This window comes from Vitis vinifera, chromosome 18 (genome assembly GCF_030704535.1).
Source record: "Vitis vinifera cultivar Pinot Noir 40024 chromosome 18, ASM3070453v1".
Classification (NCBI taxonomy): Eukaryota; Viridiplantae; Streptophyta; class Magnoliopsida; order Vitales; family Vitaceae; genus Vitis; species Vitis vinifera.
Genome location: NC_081822.1, coordinates 26781762 through 26803520, shown reverse-complemented (window position 1 = coordinate 26803520; position 21759 = coordinate 26781762). Strand labels below are relative to the sequence as shown.

Genomic DNA, 21759 nt, shown 5'->3' with positions numbered 1-21759 from the left:
AGACATGTGATTGTTTGACATAGGTATTGGTGAAGATGATCTATGCTTCACGAAAGGTTGTGGCATAGGCAATGAATGGAATTATGGTGGGTGAAACGGAGCCAATAAGTGCATTTAGGATCAATTGATCTTGACGAAGCCATGAAGAATAGGTTGGGTTGGGTATTACAGTGTCGTTGGCAGTGAGAGTGGTGGGTGGACAAGGTTTGGTTCTATCAATATAGCTAAGGAGGTCAAAGCCAATAAATAGTGTTTGGAATTGAAATCTTTATGATATGTAGTTGGTAGTGGTTAGTTTAAGTGGGGCTCGAACAAAAACATTTATTGAGGTGAGTATTTGGTGTGACTCATGGGTGTTGTGAATATTGAGAGTAGAAGTAATAGAAGTGGTGACATCTTAGGTGGCCATGAGGCTATGATGATGGGGAGGAGCATTAGATGGCTTTGGCATAGAAAAAGAGGTAAGAAGGAAGAACAAGTGGTGGTGAGGTTTTTTAGGTCAAGAAGCTTGAATGCTCTGATGTCATATTGAAGAATGAGATTGGTAAATTATTGTTCTAGGTTGATTCTATGTTTCTTATATGCATGATTCACCAAGGGTTTCTGACAAGCATTAGCTAAGGGTGGCTGAACCCAATGACAGACCAGATGAAGGATTAATAATATATTGCACTCCAGCAGTTCAACCAATTCCCTTGGTTTCCTTAATGACTTCTTTATAATTAATTTATAATGCTAGGACATCCTAACAACCTAACCTTAAAATTTTCTTAAATAAATAAGCACTTCACTAGTCATATATTTTCTTATTCCACCATATTGTGATTGGCACCATAGTATTTGTTATACTTTGAAGCATTTTGGTATGATTCTCATCTCATAATAAGTCATTTTCGAAGCAAACCCAACATGCTTGATAGAAATCCCTCTTGTTAAATGAACCCCAAGGTTTCTTATTTGTGAGTGTTGGTACATTAAGTTATATAGTTTAAGATTGATAATTTTGTTTCATTTATTTTGACTTAGGGCTTTTTTAGATTATGTGTCGCTCTCCTTTGAAAACTCGAAGTTGTCGTGTGGTCAATTGGAATAATAAAGGTAAGCATAGAAAGGTATGAGAAAGGAAAATTAGAGTTTGTTAAGGTTGGTGCGAATGCCAAGTTCTTAAACTGAGTTAAATGTTTTTTATAACAGTTTTAAAGAACTCCTCAAGTACTCTAGCATATGCCTATCTTCATGTTCAAGTCATTTTTATTTGTTAAATGATTCCAGCTACTACTTGGGTCTAGTATTTCCTTGGTGTATATATCATGCACTTCTTAGTATAGAAAATTAATCCTAACATTGTAGAATGCCCATAGATGTGGAGAAACAATATTTCATTTGCTATCATAGAATGCCCATTTATGCATATCATATATTTGAGTTGATTCGGAGGATCAAGAAACACAACCATTCTTCTCTTTCATTATGGTTTTTGGCTCTGAATCTAAGACCGTCTTTACCTTCCTCTTAGAATAATGGCCTCTCTTTTCTATACATATCCTTCCATGCATTCTCTCGCTCTCCGATTCTGTTTTTCAAAGCTACATCTTTCCCCATAGACCCTGTTTGGTTTCTAAGAAAGTTGTCTAGGTCTCTTTCTTTTTCTTGATTTATCTTTGGTTTACAAGAATCAAGAGTGAAGTAAAGTGGGTTCTTGATTTATTTTTGATTTATTTGTTTCAAACCTACGTTTTGATCTTTTCTCTCCAACTCTTGTTTAATTTCCAAGAAAGTGGTTTAGGTCTAATATGTGTTGTGTTTTCTTTCTTTTTTCTTGGTTTCTATTTTGTTTTCCAAGAAAGTGAAGGAAAATGAACTCTCTACTCCCCTTTTCTTGGTTTATCTTTGGCTTACAAGACACAATGGTGTAAACCTTCTATTTTGTCCTCTTGGCACATTCCACCTAGGATTGCCCTCCTACATCCTTTGATGCTTTAGTGGGTAATTGTGGTCTAACGTGTTTTTCAGTCCTTAATGATGGTCTAATATAAAAAAAACCATTTCAATTAAATATTGTTTATTTTAAAATTTTAATAATAATTTTTATTTAAAAAAATCGAGTTATGAATTTCATATTAAAACATTGAATATAATAAAATCATTTTACATAATCTACTTTTGGTGAAAAAATCATTTTATAATTTATTATTTAAAGAAATTATTTTGTTTTAAAATATAAGAAGAATATGAAAAACAATTGAATGTGAAAAAAATAAAAGAAATGAAAAGAAAAAAAAACAAATATATTAGTTTAGGACTTTGTTTTGATTGATTTATAACATATTTAGGCTTGTTTAGAACTTTTAAAACCTTTGATGCCATAAGATAAATTCGTAATTTGGAATAATTGATAATAGATTTTATTTTCTTAAAAATGTACAATGAAGGATTGGTATTGATTTAAGAAATGATTTTTCACGGATATGATTTAATTTGATCCAACTATTTTGTTAGCATCAAATATTAATGAAGATGGTTAAATGAGCAAAATTAAAAATTAATGTATTATGATTACTCAATACATGTTTTAAGTTTTTTTTTTTTGTATATGCTTAAATAATCTTCTTCCCAATATTTCATGAACCATAAATTAAAATTAAAAATTCAAGTTTATTACGACTATTAAATTATACTTCAAATGACAAAATAAAAAATAAGTTTTAAACATATTGAAAATATCTCACAAATTGTAAATTAATATAAGAGTTTGAGTTTTTACATTATTATTAAATCTATGCTTAAATAATACGAAAATAAGTTAGTTTTTATTGATAACAAACATATTATCTCTATTGTATTTGTAGATTTTAACAATAAACATATTTTTTCATTTTTCATATGATCATCCATGATCTATCCACCTAGCCATCATAACCCCATGCATTTCAAGACCACATTATTTAAGTCTACATCACCCATATTTTTTAATATTCCATTCAAGCATCACACCATTCTTATATCTCTAATCATCTACCCATTTTCTATCTCTAAAAATTAAAATTAAAATAAAAACACACAATAAAAGTAAATAAAAAGATGTATATACAAGTGATATTCTTTCTTTTTGTTTCATAAACCATAATTTAAAATAATTTTTTTAATATTGTCATTAAATATACATTTTGAAACATAAAATACGATAATTTATTTTTAATATTTCATGAATAGGTCATCTCCTCTTCGTGGTCCTCCACATTGGGCCCTTCTTGCATCGCCTTGGATTTGAAACTGACCGGTTTAGAACCATAACTCCTGCGCGTGAGAGAGATCACCATAAGCCATGCAAGGGAGCATGCCAGTCACGTTCTCTAACTGCCATGCATCGGGAATATAAAGATCACGCCAGAAAGAATAAAGAGGGCCGTTCTAGAGACTTCGGAGGAGGAGAGAGGAAAGGAAAACTGACACAGAGAGTCTCTGTTTCTGGGCGTTTTTTGGAAGAGAGTTCAAAGATCTTCTTTCTGTAGAAGATCATCACATGCACCGATTCAAAGAATTTATAGAGCTTCTCGTTAGAGTCAAGGTTCTCGTCATTCTAGACCTTCATGAACATCTTCTTCACGGCAGCATTGGCATCCCGATTCCTGAACCTCCATGATTGATTGACCTCCATCATCTTCACGATCGTGCACAAGTTCTGAAAGAAGAGACGTGAATCTCTTCATCGTCTTCACTCTCTATACTTGTATCTCGAAGGTTATCCCGGTTTCTATGTGCATCGGATCTCCATAGATGAACTCGGATTTTGCATTGATCTGAATCTCAAGCATGCATTATTTCCATATTGTGCTGCCAAACTTGGTGTTTTTCTTCATTTATTCTTCACCACAACAGTTGGACATGAAGGTAAGTCTCAATGAATCTTTACCATTTGAATTAGTTTATTAATGATTTTTAAGTTATTCATTGATGAAGTTAAGGCTAATAGATGAAATTGGTTTGTTGATTTTGAAACTCACGGCTGTTTGTGACATGCTTTTATCAAAATTAGAGAATGAATAGAGGCTGACTATGATTACTATATCTAGATATATGTTATGGAATAATGGCAGTTGTAGTAAATAATACACAATGGGTTACGGGATAATGTTGATGCTTGTTGATTTTTTTAGTAAATGCTACATATAGAAAAGTAGATGTATAACCAGCAATAAGTGTTTTTAGTGGCTCTTGATGACAAGTTATGGTGCCTTGTTCATATGTATTATTTTTTTCTTCTACATGTTTAGTGTTGTCATTTTAGTTCCAAGTATAATATTCGATTCCTTAATTCTAATGTTTATTGCCAATATTTTCACTTTATTCATGATTTTTTTGAATACATGTTAGTTTAGGTTGGGTGTGGACAATTTGGGCTACACATGAGTGTTGTTAGAATTTGATATTTAGGAAACTAAATGATTAAATGTGGATTGCTTGGTGAATTATGTGTAGGGAATTAAACCGAAGAAAAACAATCACACGCACAAGACAGTATTTACGTGGTTCAGTAATTTGCCTACATCCACGAAGTTGCAGGGATATCACTATTATCAAGGAAGAATATAGAGTACAACCACAACAACTACAATATTTGCTCTCTCTCTATAACACGGCAACCACACCACACAAAAAAACCCTAATTACAAAAGGTAGTTCCGCAATGGGCTAAATGAGTCCAACAATCCTCAATAAATCTCCCATTAAAAAGCCATGCAATATTATTTGGGTCAGATCGTCAAACCGGATCAAACAAAACTAGGCTCCACAAAGCCCAACAAATCTCCCACTTGGAGACTAGTTCAATCACCAACATCAAACCGCTATACTCCAAAAAACAATCCCTCATCCCTGCAACTCATCCTCCTGTCCTCAAGCTAGAAGACCAATTGAAGTTGCGCACAACTTCAACTTCTCAATAGTGACACCCTTAGTCAACATGTCTACCGGGTTCTTAGATCCACAAATCTTCTCAAGTATTACCAGTTTATCTTCAACAAGGTAACGGCTAAAGTGGTATTTTGTTTGTATATGCTTCGACTTTGAATGAAAAGCCGATTTTTTGGCAAGAAAAATTGCACTCTGACTATCACTGTGTAGAATGCCCATCTCTTGCTTCTTACCCAATTCATCTAAGAAACCATGTAGCCAAATCATCTCCTTTCCAACTTCAGTTGCTGCAACATATTCAGCTTCTGTAGTAGACAAAGTAACAATCTTCTATAGATTTGAAGCCCATGATATAGTTGTACCACCTAGAGTAAAAACAAACCCAATAGTACTCTTTCTACTATCAATATCACCAGCAAAATCAGCATCTACATAACCCCACAGTTTCAAACTTGCACCTGTGAAGCAAATGTACTATTAGCCTTGTCTCTAATGATTCTCATACCAAGGATTTGCTTTGTAGCTCCCAAATCCTTCATTGTAAACTGCTTGGACAATTGCTTCTTCAGATTATTAATCTCCTCAATGTCAGACCCTACAATAAGCATATCATCCACATACAACAGTAATATCATGTAAGAATTGTCAAAAAACTTAACATAGCAACAGTGATCAACTTCACATCTCTTGAACCCAATTCTATGCATAAAATTGTCAAACTTCTTGTACCACTGTCTAGGAGCTTGTTTAAGGCCATACAAGCTCTTTCTCAGTTTGCAAACTAGATTCTCTTGTCCCTGAACAATGAACCCCTCTGGCTGAATCATGTAAAGGTCTTCCTCCAAGTCACCATGAAAGAATGCTGTCTTCACATCTAATTGCTCAAGATGTAAGTTTTCTACAACCACCATTCCCTGTACAAGTCTGATTGTTGACATCTTCATAACTGGAGAAAATATCTCTATGTAGTCAATGCCCTTCTTCTGCTGGAACCCTTTAATAACTAATCTGGCCTTGTAACGTTTGCTACCATCATGCTCATTCTTTATTTTGTATACCCACTTGTTGTGCAAAGCCTTCTTTCCTACTAGCAATTCAGTCAGTTCCCATGTTTGATTCCCCAACAAGGAATCCATCTCATCCTTCATGGCTAACTCCCATTTGCTTGAATTCTCATCTTGCAAGGCTTCATCATAACACTCTGGCTCACCACCATTAGTCAACAGGACATAATTTAAAACAGGTGAATAATGCTACGGAGGTCTAATGTTCCTGGAAGATCTGCGAACTTCACCTATAGGTGTACTTAGTTTTACATGTGAATTTACATTCTCCTTATCTTCTTCACCTCCTTTTTGGGCAATACTTTTAGTCAATTCATCGAAGTTGACAAACTCAGATTTCTTTTGATCTATCTCTGTAACATCTGACACTATAGTTGACCTATCCTTGTATATAACCTATTCATTAAATATCACATTTCTACTTCTGATGATTTTCCTATTTTGTTCATCCCAAAACCTATAGCCAAATTTCTCATCACCATAGCCAATGAAAAAACATATTTTTGACTTTGCATCAAGTTTACTACGAGCATCATAATCAATATGAACATAAGAAACACAACCAAAAACTTTTAAATGTGAAAACTTCACCTCTTTACCGCTCCAAACCTCCTCAGGAAGTCTGAACTCCATGGGAACTGATGGTCCTCAGTTTATCAGGTAAGCTGTAGTGCTAACAACATCAACCCAAAAAGTTTTTGGTAGTCCAGCATGCAACCTCATACTTCTAGCACGCTCATTGAGAGTTCTATTCATGCACTCAACCACACCATTCTGCTGTGGTGTTCCAAGAATGGTCTTCTCCATCCTAATTCCCTATGCAGCACAATACTCACTGAACTCTCCATCTATGTACTCTCCTCCATTATCTGACCTCAAACATTTTACTTTCAACCCTGTTTCTTTCTCAACCATGGCCTTCCACTTCTTAAAAGTTTCAAATACATCAGATTTATTTTTCAAAAAATAAACCCATACCTTTCTACTTGAGTCATCAATAAAAGTGATGTAGTACCTTGAACCTCCAAGGGATGCAACCGGAGAAGGCCCCCACAAATCAATGTGTACTAGTTCCAATTTTTCAGCCTTCAGTGTCCTGCCAATTTTCAAGAAGCTCACATTTTTTTGCTTTCCTAAGATGCAACTTTCACACATGTCAAAATCAATGGACTTCAATTCTGGTAGTTTTCCTTTTGACAACAACATCTTCATCCCTTTTTCACTCATGTGACCAAGTTTATGGTGCCATAGGCTTGTATCAGTACTTGCATCAGCCACTGCAATTGTGTCTCTTGGACATGAGGTCATATACAAAGTACCAGTCTTCTTTCCACGAGCCAATACCCTAGCTCCCTTTGTTACCTTCCAAGTACCACCAATAAATAGTATTGCATGTCCTTCATCATCAAGTTGTCCAATAGAAATCAGATTCCTCCTCAGGTCAGGAATATGTCGAACCTTCTCCAATAACCAAACAGACCCATTGGGCAACGATATCCGGACGTCTCCCAGACCCACAACATCCAAGACTGAACCATCAGCCAAATACACCTTACCAAAATCACCTGCAACATAATTCTGTATGATTTCTCGGTGTGGAGTGGTATGAAACGAAGCTGTTGAATCCAAAACTCAATCATCAAGTGGATTGTCTACTACAAGAAGTAATGCATCCTGTACCTATTCTGTTACAGCATTAGCAGAATCATCTTCATTCTTCTTCTTTGGACTTTTGCATTGCCTTCTAAAGTGACCTGTTTTTCCACAATTCCAGCATTATACTTGTTGGCCTGATCTACATTTGCTTATGTTCTGATTAGAATTTCTGGATTTTGATCTACCCTTATTTGAATTTCTGTCATTACTTTTGCCTCTTGTCTCAAGGTTTAGTGCAGAACCAGATCCTGAAGTTTCGTCTGCATCTCTTCGGCGAATCTCCTCAGCCAGAATTAAATCTCGTATATCATTGTACTTGAGTTTTTCCTTTCCCGTATAATCTCTCTTCAATCGGTTGCATCTTTCCCTCCTTTAAGACCGAATTCAGCTGCACGTTTCTCCACTAAAGAATTATGTCGCATAATATATATTCTCTCTTGAAGAAAAATTCAGTTCACTCTATTTTTCCTCCCCGACTGTATTCAGACCTCCCCAAAGTTCTAGAGACTTCCCTCTAAAAAATCTGACCATTCTTGCATTCCCTCAAAAATTCAAATTTGTCCACTAACAGCCACCTCTCTAAAACCTTCTCATCATCTTCCCTCTAGGCCAAAACCATGCACTGAATCCATGTGACTCTCTAGAACATTCTGCCACTTTTTTTTTTTCCACAAATCGTGCACCAAATAGCCTCAATTCTAGAAAAATCTAGTGCTCACATCAACTGCCACCGTTTCCACAATCAGCTTAGGTGTTCTCCACGTTCTGATGCTCTCAACTTCACTAATTTTGATTTTATCCTCTAAGTCTCACGTGAATCCTCCTCAACAGCCCACTCTCATGTCATACTTCTACAAAAATCCTCATGTTCTCTCTCTCAACACAACCTATTTGCACCACTTGGAAAGGGTAATTATATATACACATGGACTAAATAAAGATGGGTTTCTGAGTTATCTCAAGGATCCTATTCATATTGGCATTTCTTTTAGGAATTAATTCAGAAGGAGTACAGAACCTATTCTTCCTTAAATCTGCATTTGAATTCAGATTTTGAATAAAAATATTCAACCTAAACCTACAATGTTCACATTGTTGGGATTGAGCCCCAAAAAGCAAGACATGATGTGACAAAGTTATACTTAACTATCCTCTTGCTATCCCCTTGGTATATTGACATTGATTTGAGTATTCAACACATGTTTCTTACATTGTACATGACTTGGGTACATTAGGAGTTGCGTAGAAGATACAAGTCATGGGTTCCCTATAAGTAGATAAGTTGTCCACAGTTGGTTCATGGATTTGGGCAATCCAATTAAGACTGTAGTGCACCACCTCCTAATTGAAGGGATGGTTTGTCTTGGCCATCAAGATGGGTTTCCTATGATGAGTGTACTAGTGTATGTGATGCACACTAGATAGGACCTACGATGAATCATGATACAAGGCTATTAATTGTCATGATTCACCAAGCTACTAAACTGCATGGACTCTCAACCTTGAGAGGATATTGAGCCTATGCCCAAATCAACAGGAAGTTTTGACCTATGGGCGAGACCCTAAAGTGGTCATATATCCCTATGGATTGGGTCATTGTTGATGGAGGCTGGTGGCAATAGGTATTCTCAATAAAGGCACCATGATATCTCATGGGATTGAGACAGTGTGTCCCCTTGGGTGATCCAAAGGAAATATGATCATGAAATCTATGACTATAGTAATTCCTTTAGTGGAATTTGTCGTATACTCCTTGGAGCTAAAGTATGTTAGTTGACCACATAATAAGTTGGATCTGTAACTCAAGGATTTGAAAGGTAATCTTGATAGGTGATAGTACTGTCTTGTTAGATTATGGACATTAGTTCATGGTGAGTCTACATGTAGTGGATAGTAAGTCATGGACCTGAGCACTTGGTGTCTCGTTGTAATTTACATAGCATACTAGAGAGCAGTTGACTCTCTATAGTGAGATGTTCAATTTTATAATTTGATTATGAGGGAATCAGTACTCTTATGGGTCCCAATGGTCCTCACTCTGAGCTCATATTCCTTAATGGCATAGTTATGAGGGTTGGATGGGTTTTTAGTTCACTTTTGTGTATAAGGGTGTTTTGGTAATTATGCAATGTTGCATAGGGATGAGTGAGCAACATCTTTGGATTGAGCTAATTGATTAATTAAGGTCTTGTATAGTTAATTAATCAATTAGCAACCTTTATGGGTTAGATTAAGTAACCCAAGCCCATGGTGGACTTAAGTCACTTAAGCCTAGTAGGAAATCCATAAATACCCCTTTAAGGGTTAGGGTTTCAATGTCTTAGAGATAACCCTAACCTCCACCCTTGAGATCTCCACTATCTTAGTGCTTAAATAAAAGGAAGAGTCATCGAGCGGAAGATCATGGTGTTTACGAGATCTACTACAGCTTTGGGGTTATCTACATCAATTAGAATCGGTCCAAGAACATTCAGATCAAAGGTATGTGGCTTTATTCTCTACATCTATGCTTTCTATTGTATTCTTATTATTTTGAATACCTGTTTATTCACTGTAATAGATTTAGAGAGTTTAGGATAGATTTGCATGCACCTTACATGATCCAAGGCATGGGAACGAAGTAATCTAAGGTTCCTAACAACATGTCTAAAATAGTTGCTCAACATAGCCATGAAATATTAATATACATCACTTCCTAGAATATGAGAACAAAAATATGGACAAGCAATTTCAGATTTGGTTCCCTAGGGGGTTAGTTAATTGGTCGTCTGGACTTCACAATAATATCAAATAATTTTGAATAAAATAAATACAATGATATTTAATTTAATTAACTTGTCCTGAAAATAAATACAAGGATAAAATGACACTTGGAACCTATTTTAAACTTGAGTGCCTACATTTAATGCGACAAGTTGGAGGGTGGGTCTCTAGCTTAATTTGGCACCAAAGAAAAGACTGAAAATAAGAGTCTCTGAGTATATTGAAATCATATCTATAAGCAACAATTAAAATAAATAAAATGATATTTCATTTACAGAATTGTTTGTTTGGTATATGTTTATCCTAGCACTATGAAAACATATAAACATATGTATTTTCCAATCCAACATATGCCATGTGCACTATCATGTCAGCTCATACATATGCATGCTAATGAAGTCATCTATGATTTGTGAAGACAAACATGTAGGCAACAAGAACAGATAGATTTTCCATCTGACCTTTGAACAACTAAATGTTGTATGATGCATTTGGGGGTGAGGAACATTGAAGATGTTTAAGTTCTGCATCCAGAAAAAAAACGATAACAAGTACTACATCATTTTCCTTCACTTTCTTCGAAACCAAACAAAAATCAAGAATGCACTGTACTTCATTCCTATTTCTTGTAAATCAAACAGACAGCAAGAAAAAGAAAGAAAACACAGTGCATATTGGATCTAGACCACTTTCTTGGAAACCAAACAGAGCAGAAGAGGAAAGATAAAAACGTAGGTTTGAGAACGAGAAACCAAAGTACAAAAAAAAATAATAATAAAGAACCTACTTTACTTCACTCCTGTTTCTTGTAAACCAAAGATATACCAAGTAAAAGAATACCTCTAACAAAAACTAAGAAAAGGAAAGAAACTATGATCCATATTAGACCTAGATTGCTTTCTTGGAAACTAAACAGAACTGAAGAGGAAAGATCGAAACGGAGGTTTGAAAAAGAGAAGTCAAACGTAAATAAAAAACCCATTTACTTCACCGTTGTGCTTGGTAAACCAAAGATAAACCAAGAAAAAGATAGCAGAGAGTTCATTTTCCTTCACTTTCCTAGAAAACCAAACAGAAACTAAGAAAAAAGAAAGAAAACACAATGCATATTAGGCCTAGACCACTTTCTTGGAAACTAAACAGAGCAGGAGAGAAAAGATCAAAACGTAGGTTTGAAAAAGAGAAATCTAGAATAAATCAAGAACACACTTTACTTCACTCCTAATTGTTTTAAACCAAAGATGAATCAAGAAAAAGGAAGAGACCTAGACCACTTTCTTGGAAACCAAATAGAGCCAAAGAATGCATGGAAGGATATGTATAGAAATGAGAGGCCAGGAAGGTATGGCGGTGTCAGACTTAGAGCCAAAAACCATAATGAAAGAGAAGAACGGTCGTGGTTCTTGATCCTCCAGATCACCTCTTCCGCCTCTTTCTATTTATGACATTGTGTTTATTGGGCTCTCAAAAAACAGACAACCCCTCTCTCCAAGTGATTGTCTCCCTTTTATAGTCTGGGCTTTGGGCATTGGTTTTTAGAAACTTCCATAAATCGCGATAAAGTTTAGAAAGAAAGAAGATATTACTAATAAATTATTCAATCTATTAACTTAATGATAAAAATAAAGTTATATTCAATCTAGAGGCGAAATTCGCTCCCCATAAGTTACTTTCTTTGTACTTTAATTATATTTATTATCTCAAATTTTAACTTTGTTTTTCTATTGCATGATATTAATTAGTTGCTAAAAAAAATACCATTCATAGCTGAAATAAAAAATCATAATATATTTTCCTTTTTCTTTTTCAAAAGTTGAAAAAAATATTATTATTATTGTTTTATTAAATTTTATATTAGGCATTGCAAATATATGATATGCGTAAATGGGCATTCTATGATAGGCTTGCAAATAAAAAATTGTTTCTCCATTTTAATGACTTCACTTGTCCCTAATGGAGAGGTGTTTTCTTAACGAGATTTTGTTTTAACTAGAATTCATATTTTTGTCAAACACAAAACTCACAATGTTGCACATGTACAATTTCTAAGCATAGGGTCTTATTATGTGCTAATTGATGCATTGGACTAAGTGGGAGACTCGTATGGGATCACAATATTTGTGGAATTGGGAATGGCAAAACCTAATTAAGGATCTTAGCGCTGTGATGACCCATTGCAACCCTTGCCTAGCTCCGGTACTTTTCCTTAAACTGAGTCCATAACCACTTTTAGAATAATTTAACTTGTAAAAAATCAAGGGGCAATGTCATCATTTCAACAGAAAGGTCATATGATGGTAGCAAAGCTTGTATAGTGGCATTTGCACTCTGATTGGTGATAGACTGGGAGACTATTGATGCTTTTTGAAGCTTTCCATTACAATTTTCAGATTGATGAGAAGGAGAAATTTCTTTGAAAGGCAAAAAAGTTGGACATCTTAATTAATGAAATTCAAGAACAGAGATATGTACATGGTTCCAAATACACCTCGTGATGTGGGGAGTGTTGAACTTGACGCTAATAAAGGAAGTCAACATATTCTCTATCAATCACTAATTTGTTTTCTTTTGTAGATAATTTGTTTTCTTTTATAGATAATTTGTTTCCTTTTATAAATAACGTAGTGATCGTAAATTAGTTACATTCTAGGTTATCATTTTAGGTAATTAGGAAACTTTCCAAATTTATATTCTTTGTACATGTATATATATATTCTTCATAATCAAAGGAAAAAAAAACACAATAATTAATTTACCTATCTCATTCTTCAATATGGCATCAGAGCATTCAAGCTTCTTGACCTGAAAACCCTCACCACCACTTGTTCTTCCTTACCTCTTTTTCTCTGCCAAAGCCATCTAATGCTCCTCCCCATCATCATAGCCTCATGGCCACCTAAGATGCCACCACTTCTACAACTTCTACTCTCAATATTCACAACACCCATGAATCACACCAAATACTCATCTCAATAAATGTTTTTGCTCAAGCCCCACTTAAACTAACCACTACCAACTACATATCATAAAGGTTTCGATTCCAAACACTGTTTATTGGCTTTGACCTATTTAGCTATATTGATAGAACCAAACCTTGTCCACCCACCACTCGCATTGCCAATGACACCGTAATACCCAACTCAACCTATTCTTCATGGCTTCGTCAAGATCAATTGATCCTAAATGAACTTATTGGCTCTGTTTCACCCACCATACTTCCATTCATTGCTTGTGCCACAACCTCTTGTGAAACATAGATCATCTTCACCAATACCTATGTCAAACTATCGCATGTCTACATTAAAAAAGTCAACAACCACCTTAAGAATCTCACCAGGGGTTTGCAAACCATCACTGCCTTCCTACATACCATTAAAGCTCGTGCCAATGAACTTGCTCTCCTTGGTGCCCTAATGGATGAAGAGGATGCCATGGAGAAAATCTTTTATGGCCTTGTTGACGAATACAAAGAACTAGTCTATGTCATTCAAGCACATGACACCCCAATTACATTTGATGAGCTCCATGAAAAGCTCTTAAATTTTAAAGCATCTTTTCATATTAAGCAACTCGCATTAGATCACTTCCTTGCCCTTAAAATTGTAAGGTATAAATAAGCCAAAATTTTCATTATATGCATATATTTATCACTCAATTACGAAGATGACATTCTAAATTGTTTTATTTAATCTAATATTAATTAATTAGTTTTTTAAATATTAAATTATTCTTAAAAATTACAAGATTTATTAAAAAATTGAAAGTATTAATTATGTCTATTATTTTTATTTATAATTGTTACATATATTTTTTGAGTTTTAAATTATTAAACTTATTAATAAATTCAATACAAAGTTCACTTTATTTGAAATGTATTTTCTCAAATGAAAAAAAAAATGGAATGACAATTTTGTATTTTACTTTATTTTTAAAAATTGTTTCTAAAGAATAATAACTAGGTATAATTTTTTAAAAACATTTTATAGACCCCCATGTGGGGCTCATTTACATGCAGTTCATTTTGCCAGGTGCTAGGATTAGAGTCAGCCACGTGTCGACTCCTAAGAGGTCTTCAGAGAATCATAATAGTGGATGGGAGATGAAATGGGAGTTGGACAAGAGAATCAGAGGGGAGCGGATTTTCGGTTAGGAGATATTTTTTAGGGGTCATGGAGCTTTGAGAGGGGCGGCAGGCCGTTAGTGGAGAGAGGGTGGTGGCTGTAGAGAGTAGAGGGATATTTTTTGAGGAGTTTGGGAGCTTTGGGTTGGGAGGGGATTTCGGGGAGCTAAGGAAAAGGCTGCTAGAGAAGATTTTTAGAGAGAAGCTAGAGGCAGGAGGAGGGTTCTCTAGCTAGAGTGAGAACCAGGAGAGTGGTTGGAAAGAAAAGGCAAAGGAAAGTTGAAACAGGGGAAAGAAAGGTTACAGAGGAAAATTAGAGGAGGAGAAAAAGTAGAGGAAAGTTGCGTTGTGGATCATCAGGGAAGATCACCTTGAGCTCGGTGTAGGGAATTAAACCGAATTCCCAACCCGTGAGAAACAAAAATTAGAGAAAACACATGCCAAAGAAAAACAATCACATGCACAAGACAGTATTTACGTGGTTCGGCAATTTGCCTACATCCACGGAGTTGCAGGGATATCACTATTATCAGGGAAGAATACAGAGTACAACCTAGCGGCTACAATATTCTCTCTATATATATAACACGGTAACCCCACCACACTAAAAAAAACCCTAATTAAAAAAGGTGGTTCCACAATGGGCTAAACGGGTCCAACATGCCTCAATAAATCTCCCATTAAAAAGCCATGCAATATTATTCGGGTCGGGTCGTCAAACCGAATCAAACAAAACTAGGCTCCACAAAGCCCAACAAATCTCCCACTTGGAGACTAGTTCAATCACCAACATCAAACCGCTATCCTCCAAGAAACAATCCCTCATCCCTACAACTCATCCTCCTATCCTCAAGCTAGAAGACCAATTGAAGCTGCGCACAGCTTCAACTTCTCAATAGTGACACCCTTAGTCAACATGTCTGTAGGGTTCTTAGATCCATAAATCTTCTCAAGTATTACCAGTTTATCCTCAACAAGATAACGGATAAAGTGGTATTTTGTTTGTATATGTTTCGACTTTGAATGAAAAGCCGAATTTTTGGCAAGAAAAATTGCACTCTGACTGTCACTGTGTAGAATGCCCATCTCCTACTTCTTACCCAATTCATCTAAGAAACCATGTAGCCAAATCATCTCCTTTCCAGCTTCAGTTGCTACAACATACTCAGCTTCTGTAGTAGACAAAGTAACAATCTTTTGTAGATTTGAAGTCCATGATATAGCTGTACCACCTAGAGTAAAAACAAACCCAGTAGTACTCTTTCTACTATCAATATCACCTGCAAAATCAGCATCTACATAACCCTGCAGTTTCAAACTTGCACCTGTGAAGCAAAGACATGTATCTAATGAACCCTTCAGATATCTTAAAATCCACTTGACTGCCTCCCAATGCTGCTTTCCAGGCCTACTCATGAATCTGCTCACAATTCCCACTGCATGTGCAATGTCTGGCCTTGTACACACCATAGCATACATCAAGCTGCCAATAGCTGAGGCATAGGGCACCTTGCTCATATGGTCCCCTTCTTCATCTGTCTTCGATGACTGTTCTTTGCTTAGTTTGAAATGACTACCCAAGGGTGTGCTCATTGGTTTAGCTTCATTCATGTTGAACTTGCTGAGAACTTTCTTCACATACTCTGACTGTGAAAGCTTCAATGTACCATTAGCCTTGTCTCTAATGATTCTCATACCAAGGATTTGCTTTGCAACTCCCAAATCCTTCATTGCAAACTGTTTGGACAATTGCTTCTTCAGATTATTAATCTTCTCAATGTCAGACCCTACAATAAGCATATCATCCACATACAACAATAATATGATGTAAGAATTGTCAAAGGACTTAACATAGCAACAATGATCAGCTTCACATCTCTTGAACCCAATTCTATGCATAAAATTGTCAAACTTCTTGTACCACTGTCTAGGAGCTTGTTTAAGGCCATACAAGCTCTTTCTCAGTTTGCAGACTAGATTCTCTTGTCCCTGAACAATGAACCCTTCTGGTTGAATCATGTAAAGGTCTTCCTCCAAGTCACCATGAAGGAATGTTGTCTTCACATCTAACTGCTCAAGATGTAAGTTTTCTGCAGCCACCATTCCAAGTACAAGTCTAATTGTTGACATCTTCACAACTGGAGAAAATATCTCTGTGTAGTCAATGCCTTCCTTCTGCTGGAACCCTTTAACAACTAATCTGGCCTTGTAACGTTTGCTACCATCATGCTCATTCTTTATTCTGTATACCCACTTGTTGTGCAAAGCCTTCTTTCCTACTGGCAATTCAATCAGTTCCCATGTCTGATTCCCCAATAGGGAATCCATCTCATCCTTCATGGTTAACTCCCACTTGCTTGAATTCTCATCTTGCAAGGCTTCATCATAACACTCTGGCTCACCACCATCAGTCAACAGGAGATAATTTAAACCAGGTGAATAACGTTTCGGAGGTCTAATGTTCCTGGAAGATCTGCGAACTTCAGCTATAGGTGTACTCAAATCTACCTGTGAATTTACATTCTCCTTATCTTCTTTACCCCCTTTTTGGACAGTACTTTCAGTCAATTCATCTAATTTGACAAACTCAGATTTCTTTTGATCTATCTCTGTAACATCTGACACTACAGTTGACCTATCCTTGTACATAACCTGTTCATTAAATATCACATTTCTACTTCTGATGATTTTCCTGTTTTGTTCATCCCAAAACCTATAACCAAATTTCTCATCACCATAGCCAATGAAAAAACATATTTTTGACTTTGCATCAAGTTTACTACGAGCATCAGAATCAATATGAACATAAGAAACACAACCAAAAACTTTTAAATGTGAAAACTTCATCTCTTTACCGCTCCAAACCTCCTCAGGAAGTCTGAACTCCATGGGAATTGATGGTCCTCGGTTTATCAGGTAAGCTGCAGTGCTAATAGCATCAGCCCAAAAATTTTTTGGTAGTCCAGCATGCAACCTCATACTTCTAGCACGCTCATTGAGAGTTCTGTTCATGCGCTCAGCCACACCATTCTGCTGTGGTGTCCCAGGAATGGTCTTCTCCATCCTAATTCCCTGTGCAGCACAATACTTACTGAACCTTCCATCTATGTACTCTCCTCCATTATCTGACCTCAAACATTTTATTTTCAAACCTGTTTCTGTCTCAACCATGGCCTTCCACTTCTTAAAAGTTTCAAATACATCAGATTTATTTTTCAGAAAATAAACTCATGCCTTTCTACTTAAGTCATCAATAAAAGTGATGTAGTACCTTGAACCTCCTAGGGATGCAACCAGAGAAGGCCCCCACAAATCAGTGTGTACTAGTTCCAATTTTTCAGCCTTCGGTGTCCTGCCAATTTCAAGAAGCTCACCTTTTTTTGCTTTCCTAAGATGCAACTTTCACACATGTCAAAATCAATGGACTTCAATTCTGGTAGTTTTCCTTTTGACAACAACATCTTCATCCCTTTCTCACTCATGTGACCAAGTCTGCGGTGCCATAGGCTTGCATCAGTACTTGCATTAGCAACTGCAATTGTGTCTCTTGGACATGAGGTCATATACAGGGTACCAGTCTTCTTTCCACGAGCCAATACCCTAACTCCCTTTGTAACCTTCCAAGTACCACCAACAAATAGTATTGCATGTCCTTCATCATCAAGTTGTCCAACATAAATCAGATTCCTCCTCAGGTTAGGAATATGTCGAACATTCTCCAGTAACCAAACAGACCCATTGGGCAATGATATCCGGACGTCTCCCAGACCCACAACATCCAAGGTTGAACCATCAGCCAAATACACCTTACCAAAATCACCTGCAACATAATTCTATATGATTTCTCGGTGTGGAGTGGTATGAAACGAAGCTCCTAAATCCAAAACCCAATCATCAAGTGGACTGTCTACTGCAAGAAGTAATGCATCCTGTACCTTTTCTGTTACAGCATTAGCAGAATCACCTTCATTCTTCTTCTTAGGGCTTTTGCATTGCCTTTTAAAGTGACCTGTTTTCCCACAATTCCAGCATTGTACTTGTTGGCCTGATCTAGATTTGCTTCTGTTCCGATTAGAATTTCTGGAATTTGATCTACCCCAATTTGAATTTCTGTCATTACCTTTGCCTCTTGTCTCAAGGTTTAGGGTAGAACCAGATCTTGAGGTTTCACCTGCATCTCTTCGGCGAATCTCCTCAGGCAGAATTAAATCTCGTATATCATTGTACTTGAGATTTTCCTTTCCCGTAGAATTACTTACTACCATCTTCATTGCCTCCCAACTGTTTGGCAAAGAAGCCAAGACGATCAGAGCACGAATCTCATCATCAAAATCAATTTCTACACACAACAATTGATTTGTGATTGTATTAAATTCATTCAGATGTTGTGCTACTGATGCATTCTCTGCCATCTTCAAATTGAACAATTTCTTCATCAGATGCACCTTATTGTTTGTGGACGGCTTTTCATACATACCGGACAAAGCCTTCATCAAATCTGTTGTGGTCTTCTCCTTTACAACATTATGTGCAACAAACCTAGACAGAGTTAACCTAATAACTCCTAGAACCTGTCTATCAAGAAGCGCCCATTCCTCAGCCTTCATACTCTCAGGTTTTGTCCCCAAAAGAGGCAGATGCAATTTCCTCCCATAGAGATAATCTTCAATCTGCATCCTCCAATACGCAAAGTCTGTGCCATCAAACTTTTCTATTCTAGACGCCTTTCCTGCTTCCTCTGCCATTGCTCCCACTTAAACCTAACCCGAGGCTCTGATACCAGTTGTAGGGAATTAAACCGAATTCCCAACCCGTGAGAAACAAAAATTAGAGAAAACACACGTCAAAGAAAACCAATCACACGCACAAAACAGTATTTATGTGGTTCGGCAATTTGCCTACATCCACGGAGTTGTAGGGATATCACTATTATTAGGGAAGAATACAGAGTACAACCTAGCGGCTACAATATTCTCTCTATATATATAACACGGTAATCCCACCACACTAAAAAAACCCTAATTACAAAAGGTGGTTCCACAATGGGCTAAACGGGTCCAACAGGCCTCAATAAATCTCCCATTAAAAAGCCATGCAATATTATTCGGGTCGGGTCGTCAAACCCGATCAAACAAAACTAGGCTCCACAAAGCCCAACACTCGGTACGTTTTCGATTCTTAATGTCCCACTTCATTCTCTGCTAATCTATGAATATCGTTTTGTGGTTTTCTGTGGACATCAAGGGCCACAGATTGTTTTGGTTGAATATGATTATCGATCTATACATGCTCTGTTTTGTTTTCCCCTTATACTCTTGATCTTTTCCCCTGCAATGGCGGGATTCTTCTTTTGGGTTTGAGTTTGATGTTTAATAGTTGTATTGAAGATTTCCCGTTTGTCCCACCAGTTTTGAGCTCATTCATTATTCATCAAATGGGGTTTTGCCTGAATATTTCTTGGATCTTATCATTTTTACTCTTGTTTTTTAAGCAATTTCATCCTTCACACCTATCTGCCCTCATGGAACTAGTTGTGGAAAGTTTTGATCCCCATTTTACTACCTGAGACAAGCAGCACTGGTGGCTTTATGAGAGTAATGTTCCCCGGAAAGAGTGTTTCCAGGCTGAAGTTCCACGCCATGTTATTTCGATCTGAGTCTCATTATTAATCATCCCGATGTCGGCTGTTTTCTGTTCACCAAGTTTGATGTAGTTGGGATTTGCTCAGGAAAAATGGAGTCTTGCTTTACAGCATAAGGATCTTGATGTCCACTGTCTTTGCCTATTTTCTAATATGGAAATACGAAGGTCTCTGCCAGAAAAGTCAGCCAACAGATGTTCTACTCAGACATAAGGGTATCGTGTTACAGCTATTCTTAGAAGGAGAAGAAATAATGATCTAAAACAGAGCCATGCGAGGTGATCAGAAACTATAAAACGGGCTTTCACAAAGCGAAATTCCCTCTTGGTGATTTAAATGTGGGTTCTGGCTTCGGTCATATAGCTAGGGCACTCTTTCTGGTCATATGGATGTGAGAAAGCTTGCTTTCATAGGGTCAATTGGCGCCGAGGCAGTGTTGCTGTAATGGATCACCCATATTCGTATGCAAAATGATGAGTTTATGCTCTAAAACGTATAGTTGATGATCCTTTTAAGAAAAGAGTTGAATAAGGACCTTGTGTTAATCATCAGCAATTTCATCAGATCCTTGGTTACACAAAATCTGGTATTGAAGCTGGTGCAATTTTAGGAGTCAGAGGTGGGAAATTCGGTTCTAAAAGCTATTATATCCAATCCACCGACTTCTCAAATGTCCATGGTAATATGTTGATAGCAACAGAAAAGATTCTTATACCAGTGCAGTTCATTTTGAAATTCAAGGACCTGGATGAGGTGATCGGAAAGACAAACGCTGCTCACTATGGGCTAGCAGTTGAAGTCTTTGCCCAGAACCAATGCCAGCGCAGACATCCGTGTCGGAGCTTGGATTTCTCGGCGGAATGATGCGTAGCCGAGTATCCTCCAAATCGTACTGGGTGATTCTAGAGAGGTAAATACTCGTCAACAAACAGAGCAAGGAAACGAGAAAGAGAAGAGAAGAAGAAAATGGCGGCCGCCCTCTGTCTCTCTTCAATTCCAAAACCCACGCAAACCCTCTCCTTCTCTTCTTCTGACTCCAATTTTTTTCAACCCCAAGTCTCTGGTTGTGGCTCGGAGCCAGACCCGAATCCGAACCCAGAAGCGTCTTACCTGTACCTGCTTGTTTGGTCTCGGCGTACCGGAGCTTGTCGTCATGGCCGGCGTCGCAGCACTCGTTTTCGGCCCCAAGAAGTTGCCGGAGGTAGGCCGCAGCATTGGAAAGACTGCCAAAAGCTTTCAACAAGCAGCAAAGGAGTTTGAAACTGAGCTGAAAAAAAGAACCTGCTTCCGTCACAGAGGCCCCAGTGGAGACACCTGCAACATTAAGTGAAGAGAAGGAATGTTTGCCCTATTCAATACTCATTCCTTTAATTCCGACCATCGAAGTGATTATGAGGACTTTGTCAGAGACCTTTCAAAGCCATTCTCTCTACGTCTATCCTCCAGGGTTGATACTTATATGGCATCAACTATACAAGCTTTTGATGTTCCTTGGCCGACAATTCAAGCTAATGCCATTTACTTCTCAAACAGCATGCTATCTGTATCGGATGATCAACATATTTTGGCTCTATATTATACGTGGGTGTTTGGAATGTTGA

The 21759-nt window shown here is 37.0% G+C and overlaps 1 pseudogene; it reads left to right on the top strand.

The window, feature by feature from the left end:
- The window catches only part of LOC132253144 (uncharacterized), a 43034-nt pseudogene extending 21275 nt beyond the window's left edge, over nucleotides 1-21759 (top strand).